Here is a 25,899-nt window from a genome sequence, read left to right as displayed (position 1 = left end):
GTTTTTCCACTTTACTAGCGAAATAGTCATTGACATTTTTGCCAATATCAAAACATTTTGGTATAAATAACTCATCAACTCGATGGAGATTAATTGGGTTTTCTGCCCATGATATCATTTAACGTACTCCAAAGTATTTTTTCATTGTGTTTTATGTCATATATCTTGGTTTGGCAATATCATTTCTTGTTATTTTTGTTACGTTTATTCACAACCTTTCTAAATGTACAGTATGTCAACCGATTAGCTGAGCAGCCTGACTTGTTTGCCGTCTCTTTTGCATAATTTAATTTTCAATTAATCTTCAATCCAGGAGGCTCTAACAGTTTTCACAGTTAATTTCATAACAGGTTCATGCTTGTCAACAATTGTCATGAATCATTTTATAAACACTCCCAGAGCTGCATCTGGGTTCAGTTCCTCACACACATCAGACCAACATGCATTTTCTACATCTTCAACAAAAGAATCATGAGAAAACATTTTGTATGATCTCTTATCATTTACTTTAGGACCTGACGTTGGTACTTTGGCTTTCCTTGTTATTACCACAATGTTACGGACACTACAGCCATTGGGAACTGATGTTGCTTCGGAGCAAAGCTCTGTAGCATTAGTGAAGATATGATCAATACAAGTGGATGTCACAATTCCAACACTATTGGTATGCACTCTAGTTGGTTGAGTGATAACCTGGGTCATATTACAGCCAATCGTCACAGTTAGAAGCTTCCTCTTGAGAGGACAGCTAGTTGCTAACCAGTCAATGTTCAGGTCACCCAGAAAATAGACCACTCTGTTAACATCACACACACACTATCAAGCTTTGCACACATTTTATTCAAGTACTGACTGTTAGCCTATAGCAGCACCCCAAAATAAGAGGTTTTAGATGAGGCAGGTGAACTTCCAACCACAACACTTCAAAAACATTTGACATAAGATATTCTTTAAGCTTTACAAGATTATGGCTCTGAACATATACAGCAACACCTCCCCCATCGGCATTCCTGTCTTTTCTTTAGATGTTATATCCTTGGATTGTTACTGCTGTATCCTCAAAGGAATTATCGAATTGAGTTTCAGAGATTGACAGTTTATCTGTATTTGTATTTATTAAAGATCCCCATTGCCAAACTTTTTTGATATACTCATGTTTTAACCACTCCTATGTAAATGGTAGATTACTGGAAACTCAACAAGAAGGTCTGATTTCATTATTACTGAAACAGGATACAAGTGGTGTACATAAAGATCCAGTCCATTGAAAAAATTTGATGCCCCTTACACTTCGGTGTTGTGATGCAAAAATTCTAGCAAATGTATAGCGCATAGAATTAAAAAGGTTTTGTTGGATATTATTCATTCTAAACAGACAGGTTTTTTACATGGACAATACATTGGAGATAGTATAAAACAAGTACTGGAAACAACAGAACACTATGAAAAATATGGGAAACCAGGTCTGCTTTTCATAGCTGACTTTGAAAATATTTTTGATAAAGTACAACTGAAGTTTATATATAAATACCTGGAACATTTCAATTTTGGACAATCTCTTATAAAATGGGTTAACGTGATGGATAATAACCCTAGGTGTAAAATGGTAAATAATGGCTACTTCTCAGAAGGTTTTAAGTTGTCAAGAGGAGTAAAACAAGGTTGTCCACTATGTATTGAAATGTTATCTATTAAAATCAGATCCAACAATAAGTTCAAATGGTTAGAAATCCTTGGCTTAAAAACAAAGGTGTCATTGTACACTGATGTTCATGTGTTATTTTAAATCCAGAATCATAGAGTATCTAGATACTTTTTCTAAACTCTCTGGATTACAACCAAATGATGATAAGTGTACTATATTACATATTGGATCACTAAAAAATTTAACTTTTACTCTACCGTGTAGTTTACCAATACAATTGTCTGATGGTGATTTGGACATACTCGGTATACATATCACAAAATTAATAAATGATCTCACGCCGATACATTTTTATAGAAAGTTAGCAAAAATCACCCTGTTTAACTCTTTAGTCATATCCCAGTTTACCAGTTAGCTTATGGTCTTGCCTACACCTAGCAAACAGTTATTTAAAATGTTTGAGAAAAAAAGATTCCATTTTATTTGGAACGGCAAGCCAGACAAAATTACACAGGCTTATTTATATACTGACTATGAATTCGGAGGGCAGAAATTCTTAAATATTCAACATTAGACTTCTCAATAAAGGCTTCAGTCATACAAAAGTTATACTTAAATCTGAACTGGTTCTCTAGCAAATTAATAAGAATGTCTCACCCCATGTTCAAGAATGGCCTTTTTCCTTTTATTCAGATTACAACGTCGCACTTTCGGTTATTTGAAAAGGAAATAATCTCCCAAATATCGCTATTTTTAAAACAAACATAGAAAGTTCTTTTCAATTTCAATTTAATCCACCAGAAAAAAACATATAACTAATATTGTGGTTAAATTCAAATATACTAATAGATAAAACAAACATTATTTTTGGAATAAAAACATGCTATAATCTTTCTAAATTATATCATAAATAGGACTGGTGGAGATCTCACACATGCAGCTAACAACATATATGGAAATGTCTGCTCTACCCACAATTACAACTAACTAATTGCAGCATTACTGCAAAAATGGAAGAGTAAAGTGGAAGGGGGAAAAAGTAGGGCATCTTTCTGTTGGCCCTGCATTAAAGACCCTAATTGGTTAAAGAAAATTGTAATAAATACAAAAGAATACCAGTTTCATTTAACCCTTGTGTAGTCTTACAATTCTGTATTCTCCCTTTGTCCTAAGGGTAAAAAATGACCCGCCTTCTTTAAACCCCTAAAATAAAGGTGCTTAATTGAATGTTAACCCCAACGCTGTTTTGCATGAAGAAACAACCTGCCATTCATCACAAACGTTGTAATATCTGCGTTTTCCCTCTTCACAGTGCAGAAAGACATATAATCAGTGGACACCACTCGTTTTTATTACAACAAACCTGTCATAATTGTTTTCTTTACTAAAGTAGAGGTTAATTATTATTATTATTGCTAAAGGTACTGCATAGGTGTAAATATATATTTTTTTGCAAGATATAGCACTTGCATAGCCTAAGAAAGTAGCAGAAATGTGCAGACAGTTGTTTTGAATGCATTTTATTGAAGGGAAACAATAACAGTCTTGAATTTTTTTTGCAACATAGTGATATATTCTTAATATACTGTACAATGAAGAATTCAACTACAAAATTCTAGTCTTCTCCCATTTTCTGAACCATTGCTCCCACCCACAAGGTGTACAAACAACAATAAATAAGAATAAAATAAGATAATAGATACAAAACAAAAACGTGAAGAACATAAATGAATCAACTCTAATTAGCACATGTAGGACAGTAAGCAAGTGTGTGTGCATGGACTTTGCAGATGTATTTCTCACATGTGCAGCACATAGTATTTGTTTGACAGTCCTTCTTTGGGGGAGAGAATTGGCACCTCCTCCTCTTGCCTGCCCCAACTGCAGCCTCAGGTGGATCAGGACATGATTCAGCCCCCTGAACAGCTTTCACAAGCGCTGTAGAGGCTGCTGTGCGGGGGAGGCACTCCCTTCTTTGAATGTGTGGGGTTACAAGTGCCTGTCCCATCTTGTTCCATATCAGGCATTGTATGAGGACACATTAATGATGTTATGGAAAATGACCAGGGGCCAGCGGGCAGTCATCATCCTGCATCTGCAAGTTCCAATCACCTTGTCCAGGTTGTTCACGCCTCCTTTGTTGTGGTTGTAGTCCAGGATGATGCTGGCATCCTGTCCTCACAATCACTGATATCAGCCGTTTTGTGCTGTGTTCTCAGGAGGACTAAATTTTTGTTTCTCTTTGGGATGTAAGAAACTAGAGTGGTGGGGGCAAACTTTGATGAGAGGTCACCAACCATGGTGATCTTCCTTTTCAGGAGCTGCTGGCTGAGTTCAATCAGTCATTGTGTGTGTGTGTGTGTGTGTGTGTGTGTGTGTGTGTGTGTGTGTGTGTGTGTGTGTGTGTGTGTGTGTGTGTGTGTGTGTGTGTGTGTGTGTGTGTGTGTGTGTGTGTGTGTGTGTGTGTGTGTGTGTGTGTGTGTGTGTGTGTGTCTTTGTGTTTTTTGTGGAGTGTAAATTATTTTATAACTGCGGGGTCAAAACTGACCCTCAGACAATCGTTGTACCCTGGTTGTGTACAGTTTTCATGGAAATATGAACAACGGCGATGTTTCAGTTTTTCTAATGTTGGTGTCACTCTAGGAAAAGTCATCAAATTTCAAGTTGGAAAAAGATCGATTATGGGTTTTTCTCTGCTGTTGAACATACTGGCGGGTCATTGGCATTCTCTCAACCAGCTTCATGAGATGGAATGCATTTCAAATAACAGGTGTGCCTTGATAAAAGTTAAATTGTGAGATTTCTTTCCTTCTTAATGTTTTGGAGCCAATCAGTTGTGTTGTGACAATGTAGGTGTGGTATACAGAATATTTGGTAAAATACCAAGTCCATGGTATGGCAAGAACAGCTTAAATAAGCAAAGGCAAAGGGTGTCTACTTTGAAGAATCTCAAATTTGTTTTACACTTTTTTGGTTACAACATGATTCCATATGTGTTATTTCAATGTTATTCCTCATGGATTGTCCTTCTAGATAGTCTGTTTTCCCAGTCATGTGTGATAATGATTCACATACAGTGCCGGTTTTGTGTGGAATTGTTTATTGTCATCTTGCTGCAAGTCTCTTTCAGGACGTCCACCTCTCCCTGGGAGAACTGCAAACTGTTCTTAAGGTCTTGGACCTCTCTGGTCAGATCATCCATTATTTTGTTTGTTATTTGAACAATGCTCTTGAAGCTCTTTTCTTGTTGCTGTAACAATTGCTTTTAGACATGTTTTTGTTGATTTTAAAGATCACGTACCTCTGACAGTGAAACACTGTCCTCCATTACTTCCACCTTCTTTAACTTTGGGAGCCATGATGGTAACAACGTAGGCTAACGCTGGTACTCAACACAATTCCAACCAGCACAGCTCACAGGGCCAATGGAAACAGCAACAAACAGCAGAGATTTAAACAGCCATTATCCGCGGTCACAGCCACAATCGCTTTGTTTCCTTTGAACTGGTGTCTGTTTCAATGGGCTAAAACGAAGAGCTGTTATGTGTAAAAAACATGATGGCTCAGTGGACTAATTCCATGGATAGCGAACAGAAGATCATAGGTTTGAAACTCATTGATGCCGTGTCACAATAAACAATAAATGTGTTTGCATTAATTTCTGTGTCCTCTGTGTTTGGAGTAAAAATAATCTAACCCAAAATAAGCTTGCAGTGTTATTAAAAGTCTTATTCAAAAACCTTCAAAAAACCTTTACATTTCATTCTTAGAGGGTTAAGAAAACGTTCAATAATAACCATAAGAAAATGTTCACAAGATTTAGTGAATGTTCTCAGAATGTTATTTAATTACCTTCAAATAACTTTCTAGATAACGTTCTCAGAGTGTTAATAAAACCAACCAGGACATTTTTAAAGGAACTCGAGTAAAACATTCTCAGAAACTGCAACCTAAAAACAAATATTCCTAGAACAGTCAGGAATGTTTAAATTTGTTCTCAGAATGTTTAAAAAACGTTCCATTTTAATGGTCAGAAAATGTAGGGAAAGAACTGGTTTGGGAATCATCTTCTTCCTCATATTTGGAGAAAGTCAACTTGCCTTCCAAATAGAACAACTCCCCCTGTGCAGTGCTGTCCTAAATCTCTCCCCTACAGCTTGTCTTTCTCTCTCTGTCTACTACTTCCACCAACTCTCTTCCACCTTTTTTCAGTATCTATCTCACTCCTCTCTTTCTATCCCTCCCGTCCTCTCCCATTTTCAGTTGCTCTCTTCCCCCTCTCCATCTTTCTCTCTCTCTCTCTTTCTCCCTCTATCCCTCCTCTTTGCCCTGTCCCCAATCTAATCCTTGATATTAAGTAATTGCCAGAGTGGGGTAAAGTGTTGGAGTGTGGAACTTCAAACAGAGGCTAAAATCTATCTCAGCACGCACACACATATATTGTGTTGTGTTTATATTGAGTGCATAGCCTACCCCCAGTCCTCTCCAAATCTTCAAAGCCACTGGGATTTTTCTCCTCTTCAATCCATAAAGTCCAGCAAATAAATGCAGAGAAATAGGAGATTGTTTAGCCTGCCCTGTTTACCTCCTCCTATGAGTGGAGTGAAGGGTTCTCTCAGTGTTCTACCAGGGTTTTCTCTGGGTTGTCTGAGGGTTCTATCAGCGTTGTGTTACAGTTATATCAGCATATATCATGGTTCTCTCAGGGTTCTCTCAGGGTTCCAGTTACTAAGAGCTGCCAATGTTAATTGTTCATTTAAACGTTAACCTTATGCAATTACACATTTGAATAGATATAGACATTTAGGGCAGGCAAGGGAGGTTATCCTTCCTGTAAATACAGCATAGTATACAAAAGACCAGTCAGGTTGGATGTTGATTGGCTGAAATGGTGTTTCTGAAATGGTGTTATTTCAAGTGAAACCATGGTAAATGCCTGTTTACTAAAGTATCACTGTGTCCATAAGAATATTTCCAATGTCCCTTTTTTTCTTTGGCCAGCCAGGCAATTCATCAAATGATCTTAACATATTTGATGTACGATGCATGTATGATATAGGCACACAGTATATTACTGGCACCAGCTACAGCTCACAGAATACTCAGAGTGCTAAGTCATGGGAGAAACGAGGAGAAGATAAGGCAGTGAGGGTGTTGTGACTCAATCCGTTCCTTGTTCTATCCTGTTTCCTCCACCCCATCCCTTCTTTCCTTCCTCCCTCTCATCGTCTTCCTCCTCCGACAACTTTTTATCCCCTGCATTTTTATGGTCTCCGTCGGTGACCTCTGGTGACCACGGGCAAAGCAAACGTTGCAACATCACTCCATCAACCTGTCACTCACCGCACATGCCACAGTAACCAGTCAATCACAGATTACGGCTTTAATTAACAACTCTGAGACAACAAACTAGTTCCTGAAATTGACTGCAGAGAAAAATAGACATGGGGGAGGGACAGAGACAGAGATAGGGAAAGTAACATGGAAAGGAGTGGAAAGAGATGGGAGACAGGGAGTGAAAAAGATAGACAGAAATGTGTTATGTGTGAGAGACAGATACAGAGAGAAAGACGGAGAGAAACAACAACAATGTAAGGAATGGGAAAGAGGTGGAAGGGAGGGAGTGGGAAAGTGAGATCAAACAGGAATACAGAAAGAGAGAGAGAGAGAAAAGGGAAACAGCTAAATGACATGACAATATGAAAAGAGAAAGAAGAAAAGTGATGATGTAAGAGGTCTTGAAATAGAAAGCAGAAGGTGGATGAAGATATTGAAAGGAACTACAGCCCAGTTAGCACAGTGAACCGTTTAAGCTGTTACACTGGCTCAATATGATCTGAGGACAGGGAGGGGTAGTGTATAGATGAGAGGAGTGTGTGTGTAATTGAGCAGGTGCAGAGGAGAGGAGTGTGTGTAATTGAGGAGGTGGAGAGGCGAGGAGTGTGTGTGTGTCTGTGCGTGCGTGCATGTGTAATTGTGGGTTTAATTTGTGGTGCTATAAAGAGGGTGAAGGGTAGCAGGTGGGCTGCTAGCATTCCCTCTGTCAGCGCTAATGAGCTGGGCAGATTTACAGCAACCAGACATTGTGGAGACAAAGAGATAATGGCTGTATCTCAAATGGCTCCCTATTCCGCATATAGTCTACTACTTTTGACTAGAGCCCATAGGGTCCCTCCATACGGCTCGGGTGAAAACGTGTGCACTATATTAAGGTATTTGGTGCCATTTGGGATGCACACAGAGGCTATCACCCAAACACGTTTGACTAAAACAACAGATTCCCCATGTGATATAATGATGGTGATGGTCATGGTGCAGGGGTCCTGCATGTTGAGTAAGGGAGATGTTTTCTTTTTTCTTCACATCATTCTTGCCAGATAACTTTTTGGTATGAGCTCAAGAAAGGTGATAGTACAGTTACTGGCATTCAGCCCTATGATTCTTGATCTAGAGCTAGTATAACACACCTCAAAGTATTTGAAATGTAGTCTGTCTCTGTCTGTCTGTCTGTCTGTCTGTCTGTCTGTCTGTCTGTCTGTCTGTCTGTCTGTCTGTCTGTCTGTCTGTCTGTCTGTCTGTCTGTCTGTCTGTCTGTCTGTCTGTCTGTCTGTCTGTCTGGCACACATAATCTCAATTTGTCATTGTGTGTGTGTGTGTGTGTGTGTGTGTGTGTGTGTGTGTGTGTGTGTGTGTGTGTGTGTGTGTGTGTGTGTGTGTGTGTGTGTGTGTGTGTGTGTGTGTGTGTGTGTGTGTGTGTGTGCGTGCTTTTGTGCGTGTGTATGTGTCTTTGTGTATACAGCAACTCAGTGTTTAATAAAAACCTGTCACCCCAGGGAGTTCCAATTCCCCACCCCCCAGCCTCTCGTCCCATGCTCCCTGACCCCTAAACCCTCTCCCACTGTGAGTTAGTCTCTGTGTCATTGAAACGTCGGCATCATCAAATGCCACCACTAATGACTTTGAGACTCGCCAAGTGTGTTTTGTGTCCTGTTGCTCGCCCCAGCTGTACCCTACCCCAATGACACAAACACACTCTTTCTCCTGCTCTCTTTCTCTCTTCTTTTTTCTTTCCCCAAATACCCCTTATTCTTTCTTTGAATTCCATTCTCTCCCGTTCATGACATATACTGTACATACAGAGAGACAGGCAAGCACGCACACACACACACAAACCTATACCTCTTCTGTACTGTCACTCTCTCTCCTTACTTTATCTACACCTTAACTCGTCCATTCATCAATTGTTTTTTATCCTCCAGTAGACAGGCGGTGTAGTAGAATATTGAACACAGATAAGCCAACAGCGATGCCGAGGGAGATAGTACAGCCATGTCTGGCCCTGAAATGCACACTCTTAGAAAAAAAAGGGTTCCAAAAGAGTTCTTTGCGGAGGGATAGGGTTCTACCAAGAACCGTTTTACCTAGAACTTTTAAAAACCCAAGAAACGTTTTTGGAAGAAAGGGTTCTTTGATTATTCTTTAGAAGGCAAGAAGGATTCTTTAGAAGGCAAGAAGGGTTCTACAAAGAACCCTTCTGAATCTGAATATGTTTTTTAATTATATATTTTTTTCTTATTTTAAATAGTGCCTGATTATTAGTGTTTACCTCAGTGTTTAAACTTCAACATCAATAGTTTGAGTAATCCGATCATTTTAAAACAATAGGTGTGAGAATGTTTTAAACTGTACCTACAGTATATGGGAATATTTTTGCATGGTATCCTCTTAGTAATTTTACATATACCGTACTGACATAGTTCATATCATTGCCATGATTTCTGTCTTTCAAATTCGTATTTTATGTGACATTATTAAGCAGAGAGTAGTATAATAGAAAGCAGTGAACCAGCAGTGTATTGCATGGTACACAGCAAATTGGCCAGTTTTAACTAGTGTTGATTTTTTGTGTGTAACTTTCTAGTGTTGATTAAGAAGTTAACTTAACTTAAAGGTACACTATGCAGAAATAGCTCTAAATTCGAATGCTACATTTTTAATAGTTCGCTTTATTTCAGTTTATGTGACAAAACAAGCAAGTATAGTTTAAATATTCATTGTACTATTTAAACCGCTATCCTTTCCATAACCACAAATATTGTATTTTCAGCTGGTTGAAGCTGAAAATACTGTGTACAAAACCACTGTGGTTATAGCTGTGTACAAAACCGAAAGTGAAAGATGCAAAAATGAAACTTAAGAACTGGAAGCATAGAAATACCACACATAGAACATAAATACTGTCACGGTTTACTAGGAGTGGTGGGTAGGAGTCAGGCGCAGAGAGCAGAGGGTTCAGTGATTTGTAGATTTATTTACCCGGCACAAAACAGTCACGCCAAAAACAGGGCGCATAAACACTGACCAGCCCAAACACAGGGCAAACGATCCGGAGAACAATGAAAAGACATCCACAACCGACAGAAAACACAAATAATCCCGCACAAACCTAAGCGGGCCTAACAGGCTTAAATAGACCAAAAATCAAGAAACAAACAGGAACAGGTGCAACTAATAAAACTAAACTAACAGAAAAGGAAAAAGGGATCGGTGGCGGCTAGTAGACCGGCGACGACGACCGCCGAGCACCGCCCGAACAGGCAGGGGAGCCACCTTCGGTGGGAGTCGTGCCAAATACAGCTTCTTAAACTTGCTTTCAATGACAGATCTATAACTCACATTTCTATGTGAATTTGGTTGAGTCGCCCAGAAAGTTATATATTGCAGCTTTAACACTTAGTGGTGTAAAATAACCCCAGTGTTGGTGTTAATAGCCAGAGTTGAGTCTGGTTGTGTCATTTTTACTTTGTGTGACACTCAAAACGACGCCCATTATATTTCCCATCTTGCTCTATTGCAGGTTGATTTTCAGAATTCTTTGTTTCAAATACCTTTGTTTTTGCATTGATTGATTGATACATTTTTTGCTATACAAAGATAAATAAAAAATTTTTTTTTACAATTCCAATCTGTCAGCAGTTGGACTTATCGCACCCATTACTGAGATGGTTGTTCCAGTTCAGATGATTTAGGTAGTCTCATCATTCCGAATGTAGGTTGTGGGTGATTGAAAGTTCCAATTGTTGGATATTCTCACACCGGCTGGATTCCAATAGGAATTACATATCACTTTGAAAACCAGCATAATGTGCTTCACAGGCCTGATGTGGCCTGTAAAAGCAGGAGTTTCCTAACGTCACTGTGTTAGGGTATAACTAGGCCCTCAAATTAGAGTCCTGCACGGGTCCGTTATTTTTAGCTGCAGCCGCTTTGTGCCGGACACGTCAATTCCGAGCCCCAGTCACGACGGATTTTTCTCCTCAACCAGACACTCGCATATCATTTTTCAGAGAGCCGATCCGTGGCCCACCGAATAACATTCATTTCTGAATTGTTTTTATGACTCCAGAGGAGTAGGCTATTAAGCTATTGATATTCCCTGCACGAGTTTGTCTGCATGTCTATTCAACATTTGGATAAAAGAAAACCATGCCATGAATTAAGAACAATAGGCCCATCTTCTTATTTACACGCTGCGATGCGGCACACTGAGAACTCTATTCGCTTTGAAAAAGAGCCTTCTAATTGGCCTTCGTCTTACCTAATGGAAACGTATAGCTGACAACAAAACACACCATCAAATTCAATATTGTTTAGATAGTCAAATAGTATCTTTAAACAGACAATTGCCTGAATCGAATAGGCTATAGGCTGCAAGTATAGCCTACATTTATTTATTTAGTATGAAATTGGCTACTCAAACTATTATCGGCCACACAGGCTTAAACTTTACATGGCCTGTGTGTGGTTTAAACAAACAAAAGTCTGAATGAATGTCATAATTAACGGATAAGTAACTGAGTTATCGTAAACAAACACATGCGTGCGCTTTTGCACGCTGTGTGTCTATCAATCGGGATGTTGTCCTCCTTATCCACAATGACTCCACAATTCACGAGGATTTCACTCGCGCGGCACCTGTTTCCACGATGGTATAGTTCACCATCTTAACCTTTCTTTTTATTTATCTTGTTACGTTAGTCGTTTTTTTTTGTGTGAGCTAGGAGTCAGGGAAAATAAACTTGACAATGTATTGTTGCACGACGGAAGGAAACATGAGCTTTGCAGGTGGACAAATTAGGTATGTTTCAACACCACACAAATAGCCTAGTACAGTTGCCGGCTCCACTCTCACTACGTGACTGCATGGTAGCCTAGGCTTAGGCTATGTCTGCCTCACTGCTCACATAGCTGAATGGATTTTGCAACACAAAACATTCGCAACACAACAAGCTCCTTGGTTAGTAAAAACTAATATTTGTTTTAACAACGTTTTCGACTCTCATTATAATTGTTCTGAATCACGAGCGGGACAAACCAAAGAACCCTATATGATTCTACTTAGCACTTGTTTTTCTAGTGTGCTATACAGATGGATTGAATATATTGGCAAACAGGCAGACAGACAAGCACTGCTAGATAGGAAACGTTAAGCTATCTGGGTTTTTTTTCACAGCTAGATAGCTAAATGTGAGCTTATCTGTTTTCTCTCCTCTCTCCATTTTGTCAGGCAGCAGGTGAAGGCAAATCCCTGCTCAGCCCAGGTATTTCTGTATTTTCTATCAGCTCTATCTTAGTGTTCCTCTCACAGAGCTGATGAGCTAGCTCTCCCATTGACTGCATTATAGACCCGTCTCTGTTTTAGCTGGGGGTGGACATGCCACACAATAGAAATAGAATGACTAGAATATGGGTACACTCAATATGGCCACCAGAATTTACAGTAAACGTAATCACGGAATGTTGACTTGAATGGGAATGTCCGTTTTTATCATTCAATTTCTATGGGGGACAACCGTTACTGGAACAATAACAGACCATAGAAAGTCAAACAGGATCGAAGCTTGAGAGTGGTCAGGTCATCATAACTGTGCATGTATCTATCTGGTGATACTGTACTGACTGCCACAGCATTCATGTGAACTGATGTTACATTGATGTTGAAATCACATCACAAGAGGTCAAAGAATGGCAGGACGGTACTGGAGGGTTGGGCTGGGGAATGGAGCGTGGTTGGCAGAGAGGCAGGCATGCAGACATATAGACGTACGCACGCATGCACACACATACGTTCATTATGCCTGTGAATGAGATATTTAAAGCTTGTTGTTCTATTGTGCAGAACAACAGAGGACTTGCACTCTTGATGTGCCCTGTGTCACTATAAAGTAGATATCAGATGAATCTGATCTAGTCCCCTTTTCTCTTTACTTTGTAAAATGTTTATTATTGTGAAAGCATAACTTCAAGCCCTAATCATTTATGTCTCTGTGACTCGTATCATATTATCCTGCCAGAGGTTATTGTACCCATCTCACCTTGGTCATATTAAAGCCATTATTTGCATTTTATCTGACTTATAAGCTAAGACATTATGAAACAATCCTATTAATTTTAGAATTTGTAAACTCTCCTCATTACTGTTGGCAAAAAGAAAATGGCTGTTTGTAATGTAGTTGTCATAAAATCAAACACTTCCTCTGCATCTACCATAGCATAACCCCCCCCCCCCCCCCCCCCCCCCCACGAGACTGCAGTAGAGAGTGTCAGCAGTTTTAAGTTCCTCTACATCACCGATGATCAAATCAAATCAAATTTTATTGGTCACATGCACATGGTCTTTTGGTATTTCTTATTTGTTAGTATTTCTTATTGTTGTTGCGGGAAAAAAAATTCATGGTCCCCTTCTTCACGGCAGAGAGAAACATTTAAGTATTAAAGTTAATTTTCTGCAATTAAACAAGGGAAAAAATACTGATGCACAACCAACTTGAGCGAGAGAGAGAGAGAGAGAGAGGATTGAAAGCAGTCAATATGATGTAAAATCAAACACTCCCTCTGCATCTACCATAACATACCCCCCCCCCCCCCCCCCACATGACATGACATGATTTGAATTGGAAGACAACAAAAAAAAGAGCAAAGTATTAGTTAGTCCAAGCAAGGATAAAAATCACATTGATCTGTAATAATGTGATTGTGTATGTGACTGACTCTACATACGGTAATGAGAGAAAATTGACAGGGCTGCTCACAGTGCTTGGAGAGGAAACATTCAATGTTCAAGTGGATGAGAGTGCACATGACAGGAGACATGGCTTCAGTTCATGTCAGGAGAGAGTTGACAGTTATTGGAGTTGTTATCACCCCTTAAACTGGGAACTGGAAGGGACTTAGCTGTAAATACAAATAGCAGCTAATACAAAAAAGTTTCTCTATGAAGTTAAACTAAGAAACCTCAGAATTCACAAAGTCAAACACAGACTGTGCATCTCGCTCACTTAACACATCAAAAGTAGTCCAATAAATATTCCTGAATAAAGTCCTGATCATCCACATACCTGCCAATAACTGTCAATTTATTGGGGCACCACAGGTTTTTTTCCTGGGGCCCAGAGTTGTTCCTTGTCTGGAAACCTAACCTGGTAAAACTCTGGACCCTATAGGCTATGACAGTGATTCATCAGTTGTAAAAATATTTTATATGGGACATGATGGGACCAGTTTTTCTAATCAGGTCACATGGTTTTACAAAACTCCTGGAAAAACTCCTGGCCCTGAGGAGGATGAAAACCCTGTCAAACTGCAGAAGCTTGTTCACATAAATTATATTTTAACTAGACTAACAGGGGGAGTTTCCTCTACACAGACACAGAGACTACAACTGATGGACAATAGAACTCACAGGGCTGAGGTTTCTTTATGCATGTGTGCATCGTGTAGGCCTATGCAAACCAAATGCCTAATTAATAATGAACTCACAGCCTATGTCATCAATATTTTGTTGATTGACTAATTCCAATATATTGAAAAGTTCTTGGCAGCCTAGCCAGCCCGAGTTGAAATACAAACCACATTTGATCACATCCACATTTTCACCTTTCACAACCAAATGGACTATAAATACAAAACTATACCAATTTGTACGGACAGGGCACATAGACTGTATGCAACTGCTGTTCTTAGTAGCCTACAGTTGATCAGACTGATTGCTAATGTTTAGGTGTATCCAAGCTGCTGCAACATTTATGTAAAGACTTTTTGCTTGTGTCTGTCGGGGAGTGAGGATGTGGCTACACCATGATGCTACCCTTAGAGGGTGCTGTTGAAACTACTGTATACCAATGCAAAACAGTTGTTTTTTAATCAAATCAAATATTCTTGGTCACATACATGTGTTCAGTAGAAATTATTGGGGTGTAGCGAAATACCTGTGCAGTAATATCTAACAATTCACAACAATACACTCAAATCTAATGTAAAAGAATGGGGTAAAGAAATATACAAATTAGGATGAGCAATGTCCGAGTGGCATTGACTAAAATACAGTAGAATAGAATATAGTATATACATATGAAATGAGTAAAGCAGTATGTAAACATTATTAAAGTGACTAATGTTCCATTATTAAAGTTACCAGTGATTCTATGTCTATTTATATAGGGCAGTAGCCTCTAAGGTGCAGGGTTGAGTAACTGGGTGGTAGCCGGCTAGTGATGGCTATTTAACTGTCTGATGGCCTTGAGATAGAAGCTGGTTTTCATTCTCTCGGTCCCAGCTTTGATGCACCTGTACTGACCTCGCCTTCTGGATGGTAGCGGGGTGAACAGGCCCTGGCAAGGGTGGTTGACGTCCTTGATGATCTTTTTGACCTTCCTGTGACATCAGGTGCTGTAGGTGTTCTGGAGGGCAGGCAGTGTGCCTCCGGTGATGCATTGGCCAAACCGCACCACCCTCTGGAGAGCCCTGCGGTTGCGGACAGTGCAGTTGTCGTACCAGGCGTTGATACAACCCGCCATGATGCTCTCAATTGTGCATCTGTAAAAGTTTGTGAGGGTCTTAGGGGACGAGCCTAATTTCTTCACCTCCTGAGGTTGAAGAGACGCTGTTGCGCCTTCTTCACCGCAATGTCTATGTAGGTGGACCATTTCAAATCGTCTGTGATGTGTACGCTGAGGAACTTTAAGCATTTCACCTTCTCCACTGCGGTCCCGTTGATGTGGATAGGGACGTGCTCTCTCTGCTGTTTCCTGATGTCCACGATCAGCTCCTTTATTTTGTTAACATTGAGAGAGAGGTTATTTTCCTGGCACCACTCCGCAAGGGACCTCACCTCCTCTCTGTAGGATGTCTCGTCATTGTTGATAATCAGGCCTACAACTGTTGTGTCATCTGCAAACTTGATGAGAGGAATGCATGGCCATGCAGTCATGGGTGAACAGTGAGTATAGGAGGGTGCTGAGCACACACCCTTGTGGGGCCCTGTATTGAGGATCAACGAAGTGGAGGTGTTGTGTCCTACCTTCATCACCTGGGGGCGGCCCGCCAGGAAGTCCAGGACCCAGTTGCACAGGGCGGGGATCAGACCCAGGGCCCGAGCTTAAAGATGAGTTTGGAGGTTACTGTGGTGTTGAATGCTGAGCTATAGTCAATGAACAGCATTCCTACACAGGTATACCTCTTGTCCAGATGGGATAGGGCAGTGTGCAGTGCGATGGTGATTGCATCGTCTGTGGATCTATTGGGGCGGTATGCAAATTGAAGTGGGTCTAGGGTGTCAGGTAAGGTAGTGGTGATATGATCCTTAACTAGCCTCTCAAAGCACTTCATGATGACAGAAGTGAGTGCTACGGGGCGATAGTCATTTGTTCAGTTACCTTTGCTTTCTTGGGTACAGGAACAATGGTGGACATCTTGAAGCAAGTGGGGACAGCAGACTGCGATAGAGAGATATTGAATATATCCGTAAGCACTCCAGCCGGCTGGTCTGCGCATGCTCTGAGGATGCGTCTAGGGAAGCCGTCTGGACCGGCAGCCTTGAGAGGATTAACGTTTAAATGTTGTTTAAATGATGTTTAAATGTCAGGTATTTGTTGAGATGAGAATATATTTAGTGTAGTTAACCTGTCTAGGACTGGTTCCGCTAACCCCGTTCCGCTAGCGGAACCCCTCGCCAACATCCAATGAAATTGCAGGTTGCCAAATTCAATCAACAGAAATCTCATAATTCAATTTTCTCAAACATACAAGTATTAGACACCATTTTAAAGATACAATTCTCGTTAATCCAACCACAGTGTCCGATTTCAAAAAAGCTTTTCGGTGAAAGCAGAACACATCATTATGTTAGGTTAGCAACTAGTCACAGAAAGCATACAGCGATTTTCCAAGCAAAGAGAGGAGTCACAAAAAGCAGAAATATTGATAAAATGAATCACTATCCTTTGATATTCTTCAACAGATTACACTGCCGGGACATCATGTTACACAACACATGTATGTTTTGTTCGATCAAGTACATATTTATATCCAAAAACCTCAGTTTACATTTGCCTTTGCCTCCAAAACATCCCATGAGTTTGCACAGAGCCACATCAAATCACAGAAATACTCATAATAAACATTAATAAAAGATACAAGTGTTATTCACAGATTTAAAGATATACTTCTCCTTGATGCAACCGCTGTGTCAGATTTCAAAAAAACTTTACGAAAAAAGCAAACCATGCAATAATCTGAGTACGGCGCTCAGAGGCCAACACAACCCAAGAAGATATCCGCCATGTTGGATTCAACATAAGTCAGAAATAGCATTATAAATATTCACTTACCTTTGATGATCTTCGTCAGAATGCACTCCCAGAAATCCCAGTTCTGCAATAAATGTTTGATTTGTTCCATAAAGTCCATCATTTATGTCCAAATTCCTCCTTGTTGTTCGCGCATTCAGTACACAATCTAAACTCACGACGCGCGGGCAGGTCCAGGCAAAAGTTCAGACGAAAAGTCATATTACAGTCCGTAGAAACATGTCAAACGAAGCATAGAATCAATCTTTAGGATGTTTTTAACATAAATCTTCAATAATGATCCAACCGGAGAATTCCTTTGTCTGTAGAAAAGCTATGGATCAGAGCTCGCTCTCACGTGAACGAGTGTCACGAGCTCAAAGCATTCTGCCAGACCTCTGACTCATTCCCCTCTCATTCGGCCCCACTTCACAGTAGAAGCATCAGACAAGGTTCTAAAGACTGTTGACATCTAGTGGAAGCCTTAGGAAGTGCAACATGACCCATATCCCACTGTATCTTCAATAGGGAATGAGTTGAAAAACGACCAACCTCAGATTTCCCACTTCCTGGTGAATTTTTTCTCAGGATTTTGTCTGCCATATGAGTTCTGTTATACTCACAGTTTAGAAACTTCAGAGTGTTTTTTATCCAAATCTACTAATACTATGCATATATTAGCAACTGGGACTGAGTAGCAGGCAGTTTACTCTGGGCACGCTTTTCATCCAAACGTGAAAATGCTGCCCCCTATCCATAACAAGTTTAAAAAAAAAATCTGAGTAGGATGGTCCTCCCCTTCTTTCAATAAGGAGCCTCCCCTGGTGTAATACCTATTTCATCTTAAAGGGGTTGCCATAAATTTGACATTAATTTACAGGCATCTCAGTGGCAAGTAACATTCTGTAATTCATATTACAGTACACCAATTGTAATATAAATATGGTATCAAAGCAACTCGGTATTGACACCAGTGGAGGCTGCTTAGGGGAGAACGACTCATAATAATGGCTGGAACAGAGGAAATGGAATGGCATCAAACACATGGAAAATATGTGTTTGATGTATTTGATACCATTCCACCTATTCCACTCCAGACAATACCATGATCCCGTCCTATCCAATTAATGTGCCACCAACCTCCTGTGAATGACACACAGTACAATACTGTAAAATTGACTAGGTTATACTGTAAAATAGTAAATGCTATCGTAATCGTGATGAATTTAATTAATGGAGGGGTGTATTTTACTGTAAGGATTAGTGTAAGCAGGTTGGCTACTTGGTAAAGTGTTTGCACATTACAGCATATTAATGAATAGTTTGTGTTTTATATCAGTTGCACTTATAGAGGCCTTAACAAAGGCTTCCAAACAGGGCAAAACAGAGCAAAATGACATAGTAAAATGCTCCACATTTAAGGTTAAAGACTTGCTCCCACTTCAATCTGTCCTATATACATTTTAAATGATGGGGCACTTTAACTACATATGAGATAAATTAGTACAGCAATCTCACTCACAGGTGCAACAAATATTGCCTCTTACAAGGCATGCTTCAAAATATTTTAACGAGCCAGAAAAAACAATCACATGCACCTACTAGCCTTTTGACCCATATGTTCGAAATATTGATAACATACCTTACAGTGTGAGTTATTTTTGCACAAGTTTCGAGAACTCTATGCTGCTTTTCTAGAATTTGATTGTTGCATTTTCCCGCAATACTCTGAGTTAATATTCACGTCATAAGAAGGAATTCCGCTCGACCACTGCCACAAATTGGGGAAAATCAACATTCTTTCCCATTGACCCCGTTGTAAAAGAGCCAACTTATTTGTGCATTTTTTGTTGTACAGAAATAACAAAACATGCCGAATAGCTGCTGAGTTATTCAATGAACATGTAACCAGGACAGAAATCCCGACCTACAGTTCACAATGCTCCCACGTAAAGAAATAGAGCCTGCAAGAAGAGCCATGTGGGTTCAGGCTATTCGGAGAGTGGGAAATGTCCATGTAGGCTACACGTAGCGGTGTGTATGGAAAACATTTTATCACAGGTAAGACATTTAACTTGTTTTAGTATAGTCTGTTTGTTTCTCCACTCACTACTTGTAGCTGTATAGTCTGTTTGTCTGTGTTGTTGGTCTTAGCTAGCTTAATGTTCCAGACGGGTTGATAGCTAGCTAGCGCTCACTCACGTATGTGGCTGCTAGCACCATCATGAAAAGTGGAATGAGGGAAGATCTACAGTCAATATTATGTTTTTCTAAGTTGTGAGAGTGCTCGGGAGCAGGCAATGTTGAAAAGTAATATCTTTAGACATTTCTTAACTTCTCTAGAATAGGATGCAGCATTTTCACGTTTGGATGAAAAGCGTGCCCAGAGTAAACTGCCTCCTACTCAGTCCCAGATGCTAATATATGCATATTATTATTAGTATTGGATAGAAAACACTCTGAAGTTTCTAAAACTGTTTGAATCATGTCTGTGACTAAAACAGAACCTATTTAGGTCACTCTCTTTTCAATGAGATTTCATTGGGAATCCAGATTTCTAAGGGATCTTCCTGCAGTTCCTATCGCTTCCACTGGATGTCAACAGTCTTTAGAAAATGGTTGAGGTTTTTCCTTTGAGAAATGAAGAAGTAGCCATGTTCAGAATGAGACTCCTGTGAAGTGTACTGTTTGTTAGAGGCGCATGAACAGAAAGCATGCTACACATTGTTTTCCTCCGGTATTGAACACAGATCATCCCGTCTTCAATTTTATCGATTATTTACATGAACAAATACCTAAAGTTGTATTACAAAAGTAGTTTGAAATGTTTGGACAACGCTTACAGGTAACTTTTGCAATATTTTGTAGTCACGTTGTGCAAGTTGGAACCAGTGTTTTTCTGGATCAAACGCGTCAAATAAATGGACATTTTGGATATATATCGACGGAATTAATCGAACTAAAGGACCATTTGTGATGTTTATGGGACATATTGGAGTGCCAACAGAAGAAGCTCGTCAAAGGTAAGGCATTAATTATATCTTTATTTCTGCGTTTTGTGTCGCGCCTGGAAGGTTGAATTATGATGTTCTGTGATTGTTAGCTGGGGTGCTATCCTCAGATAATAGCATTGTTTGCTTTCGCCGTAAAGCATTTTTGAAATATGACACATTGGCTGGATTCACAACAAGTGTAGCTTTAATTTGGTATATTGAATGTGTGATTTCATGAAAGTTTAATTTTTATAGTAATTTATTTGAATTTGGCGCTCTGCATTTTCACTGGAGGTTGGCCAGGTGGGACGCTACCGTCCTACATATCCCAGAGAGGTTAAATGTAGTTTTGTAATTGACGAGCAGACAACAAGAAAATTGTGTTTGAATAAGGTAGATTTTTTGCTGTAAGCCAAAAGGGTAAAGTAGATCACCACATGTTGTTTTCCCCACAGGTGGTCAGGGCCACGATGTTCTAATTAATACCAACGGGGACTATTATTTGCGCCCCTCACTGTATCAAGACCACATTGTCTTTATATAGAGCTCTATAACACTGTACATTTTTACCACACAATCTATTCCTATAGTAGTGGCAGCGAGTATCTATAGTACTATTGATAATTACTGTATATAATTATTATTATCATCTATATAAAATATATTATTATCTAAAAGAGGCTTTGGTATTAGCCTGTCTGAGGGGATGCGCGTGTGAGACATGGTGTGAGACATGGTGGGAAATCTAAAGTGCTAAATCTGGTGTATTTGATACTATAGTGAGAGCGGGGTATGATCATATTACATATTCCGACCATGGCTAAGGGAAACACTGGCATCCTAAATACGTTTTGTTCATTTTTTAAATGTATTTAATTCATTCTCCCCTGGAAAAATTTGGCTATAGCGGTGGCTACATTTCATCAACATATTATCACAACTAGACATGTAGCCTACAGACAGCCAGATGCCTGCCTCATTGACAAGCAAGGAAGATATTTCGCATTCATCAAATGTGGTGAGTATTATGGCTTGGAGTTGGATAGGTTTAAGCCTGGTCGGGGTGGAGGAGAGTGAGAGGAGATTGAGAGCAGGGTGGATCAAGTCGTGTAAGCAACAACGTGAGAGTTTGTGCAGTGATCAGATTGAATGGTGTGTGCGTGTAATCAGCTATATTGTATGCGGAGACTGTGGCATGAGTGAGGCGAGGTTGTAGATATAATGGGTTATCATAAACTATGGAGCTAGACAGGATTTTCTAGGTTTATGCTTTGGCACAGGCTGAATGTTATGTAGAACAGTTATCGATCTCCTTCCAAAACGTGCTTACATTTGTATAAACTTCAACTATTGCTAACTATATATTCCTTGGACAAATAGATGTAATGTAACGACTCAAATTGTGATTTTTTGTCTACTTTAGTAGTCAGCTGATGAAACGGGTTAGGCTAAAGGATGATCTTCCGGCGCCGAAAAGAGATGGCCGCCTCGCTTCGCGTTCCTTGGAAAATATGCAGTATTTTGTTTTTTTATGTGTTATTTCTTACATCGGTACCCCAGGTAATCTTAGGTTTCATTACATACAGTCGGGAGGAACTACTGAATATACGATTAACGTCAACTCATCATCGTTCCTACCAGGAATATGACTTTCCCGAAACGGATCCAGTGTTTTGCCTTCCACCCAATACAATGGATCTGATCCCAGCCGGCGACCCTGTGCGACGCCGTAAAAGGGGCAAACGAGGCGGTCTCGTGGTCAGGCTTCGGAGACGGGCACATCGCGCTCCACTCCCTAGCATACTACTCGCCAATGTCCAGTCTCTTGACAATAAGGTTGATGAAATCCGAGCACGGGTAGCATTCCAGAGAGACATCAGGGATTGCAACGTGCTCTGCTTCACGGAAACATGGCTAACTCAAGAGACACTAACGGAGTCGGTGCAGCCAGCTGGTTTCTTCATGCATCGCGCCGACAGAAACAAACATCTTTCTGGTAAGAAGAGGGGCGGGGGGGTATGCCTTATGATTAACGAGACGTGGTGTGATCATCATAACAACACACAGGAACTCAAGTCATTCTGTTCACCTGATCTAGAACTCCTCACAATCAAATGTCGACCGCATTATCTACCAAGGGAATTCTCTTCAATCATAATCACAGCCGTATATATTCCCCCCAAAGCAGACACATCGATGGCCCTGAACGAACTTTATCTGACTCTTTGTAAACTGGAAACCACACACCCTGAGGCTGCATTCATCGTAGCTGGGGATTTTAACAAGGCTAATCTAAAAACAAAACTCCCTAAATTCTATCAGCATATCGATTGTGCTACCAGGGCTGGAAAAACCCTAGATCATTGTTATACTAATTTCCGCGACGCATATAAGGCCCTCCCCCGCCCCCCTTTCGGAAAAGCTGACCACGACTCCATTTTGTTGATTCCAGCCTACAAACAGAAACTAAAACAACAAGCTCCCGCGCTCAGGTCTGTTCAACGCTGGTCCGACCAATCTGAATCCACGCTTCAAGACTGCTTCGATCACGCGGATTGGAATATGTTCCGCATTGCGTCCAACAACAATATTGACGAATATGCTGATTCGGTGAGCGAGTTCATTAGGAAGTGCATTGACGATGTCGTACCCACAGCAACGATTAAAACATTCCCAAACCAGAAACCGTGGATTGACGGCAGCATTCGCGTGAAACTGAAAGCGCAAACCACTGCTTTTAACCAGGGCAAGGTGACCGGAAGCATGACCGAATACAAACAGTGTAGCTATTCTCTCCGCAAGGCAATCAAACAGGCTAAGTCCCAGTACAGAGACAAAATCGAGTCGCAATTCAACAGCTCAGACACAAGAGGTATGTGGCAGGGTCTACAGTCAATCACGGATTACAAAAAGAAAACCAGCCCCGTCGCGGACCAGGATGTCTTGCTCCCAGACAGGCTAAACAACTTTTTTGCCCGCTTTGAGGACAATACAGTGCCACTGACACGGCCCCCTACCAAAACCTGCGGGCTCTCCTTCACTGCAGCCGAGGTGAGTAAAACATTTAAACGTGTTAACCCTCGCAAGGCTGCAGGCCCAGACGGCATTCCCAGCCGCGTCCTCAGAGCATGCGCAGACCAGCTGGCTGGTGTGTTTACGGACATATTCAATCAATCCTTATCCCAGTCTGCTGTTCCCACATGCTTCAAGAGGGCCACCATTGTTCCTGTTCCCAAGAAAGCTAAGGTAACTGAGCTAAACGACTACCGCCCCGTAGCACTCACTTCCGTCATCATGAAGTGCTTTGAGAGACTAGTCAAGGACCATATCACCTCCACCCTACCGGACACCCTAGACCCACTCCAATTTGCTTACCGACCCAATAGGTCCACAGACGACGCAATCGCAACCACACTGCACACTGCCCTAACCCATCTGGACAAGAGGAATACCCATGTGAGAATGCTGTTCATCGATTACAGCTCAGCATTTAACACCATAGTACCCTCCAAACTCGTCATCAAGCTCGAGACCCTGGGTCTCGACCCCGCCCTGTGCAACTGGGTCCTGGACTTCCTGACGGGCCGCCCCCAGGTGGTGAGGGTAGGTAACAACATCTCCACCCCGCTGATCCTCAACACTGGGGCCCCACAAGGGTGCGTTCTGAGCCCTCTCCTGTACTCCCTGTTCACCCACGACTGCGTGGCCATGCACGCCTCCAACTCAATCATCAAGTTTGCGGATGACACTACAGTGGTAGGCTTGATTACCAACAACGACGAGACGGCCTACAGGGAGGAGGTGAGGGCCCTCGGAGTGTGGTGTCAGGAAAATAACCTCACACTCAACGTCAACAAAACAAAGGAGATGATTGTGGACTTCAGGAAACAGCAGAGGGAGCACCCCCCTATCCACATCGACGGGTCAGTAGTGGAGAAGGTGGAAAGTTTTAAGTTCCTCGGTGTACACATCACGGACAAACTGAATTGGTCCACCCACACAGACAGCGTTGTGAAGAAGGCGCAGCAGCGCCTCTTCAACCTCAGGAGGCTGAAGAAATTCGGCTTGTCACCAAAAGCACTCACAAACTTCTACAGATGCACAATCGAGAGCATCCTGTCGGGCTGTATCACCGCCTGGTACGGCAACTGCTCCGCCCACAACCGTAAGGCTCTCCAGAGGGTAGTGTGGTCTGCAGAACGCATCACCGGGGGCAAACTACCTGCCCTCCAGGACACCTACACCACCCGATGTCACAGGAAGGCCATAAAGATCATCAATGACAACAACCACCCAAGCCACTGCCTGTTCACCCAGCTATCATCCAGAAGGCGAGGTCAGTACAGGTGCATCAAAGCAGGGACCGAGAGACTGAAAAACAGCTTCTATCTCAAGGCCATCAGACTGTTAAACAGCCACCACTAACATTTAGCGGCCGCTGCCAACATACTGACTCAACTCCAGCCACTTTAAAAATGGGAATTGATGGAAATTATGTAAAAATGTACCACTAGCCACTTTAAACAATGCCACTTAATATAATGTTTACATACCCTACATTACCCATCTCATATGTATATACTGTACTCTATATCATCTACTGCATCTTGCCATCTTTATGTAATACATGTACCACTAGCCACTTTAAACTATGCCACTTTATGTTTACATACCCTACAGTACTCATCTCATATGTATATACCGTACTCTATACCATCTACTGCATCTTGCCATGCCGTTCTGTACCACCACTCATTCATATATCTTTATGTACATATTCTTTATCCCTTTACACTTGTGTGTGTGTATAAGGTAGTAGTTGTGGAATTGTTAGGTTAGATTACTTGTTGGTTATTACTGCATTGTCGGAACTAGAAGCACAAGCATTTCGCTACACTCGCATTAACATCTGCTAACCATGTGTATGTGACTAATAAAATTTGATTTGATTTGATTTGATGTTGGCTACGGAAACAATGATTTTGAAACGTTTGATTGAAATTGATAAAACATGATTGTGCGTGATTGTGAAATTGCTAAACATGATTGGGAAATTGATAAAACACATCAAACACCTCAAGTCACACATTTCAATACATTTTACAATATGTATATTTTTTTAATATCAGCATAAAGCGACAATTGTGCCCCACCCCCACACACATTTTACTTATTGTTCGCCTACCAGTCAGGTCATAGGTCAATCCGCTATTCCCGTATGACACTATAGGCCTATTTTCCACTCAGTAGTGCTTGAGGGTGTGGTACTTGCCAAAGCAAGGAATTTTTTTTTGGTACTCGCAGACACAGTCTGGCTTTTTTCCTCTCTCCGGTGACACAATCTAGTTTTCCTGTGTCTGATATTTTGGAGGTGTGCACTGTGGACAGAACATGGACATCCTGGTCATCCCATTTCACTGCCATTATCTCCCTGTTGGTTTGGAACTCCACCTCCCCTTTGCCCATTTTATTTTTAAATATTGGCATCCCCTTCCTTTTGGATCTCACAAAAGGTACTGGAAAATAGTAGGGCTACTGTACCAGCTGCAGCATGGTGGTGATTACCACTGATCCAGATATGTCATGACCCTCACCATGCTTTATATCTGTGGTGGCGCCACAGATTTTACGCCAG

General features: G+C 41.0%; 1 protein-coding gene across 2 annotated transcripts in view; it reads left to right on the top strand.

Moving 5' to 3' along the window:
* The window catches only part of cdh23 (cadherin-related 23), a 727,760-nt gene that overhangs the window by 202,825 nt on the left and 499,036 nt on the right, over positions 1-25,899 (top strand). The window lies entirely within an intron of this gene.

The sequence above is a fragment of the Salvelinus alpinus genome, chromosome 32 (assembly GCF_045679555.1).
Source record: "Salvelinus alpinus chromosome 32, SLU_Salpinus.1, whole genome shotgun sequence".
Classification (NCBI taxonomy): Eukaryota; Metazoa; Chordata; class Actinopteri; order Salmoniformes; family Salmonidae; genus Salvelinus; species Salvelinus alpinus.
Note: the sequence above shows the minus strand (reverse complement) of the source record. Positions and strands in the feature narration are given on the sequence as shown.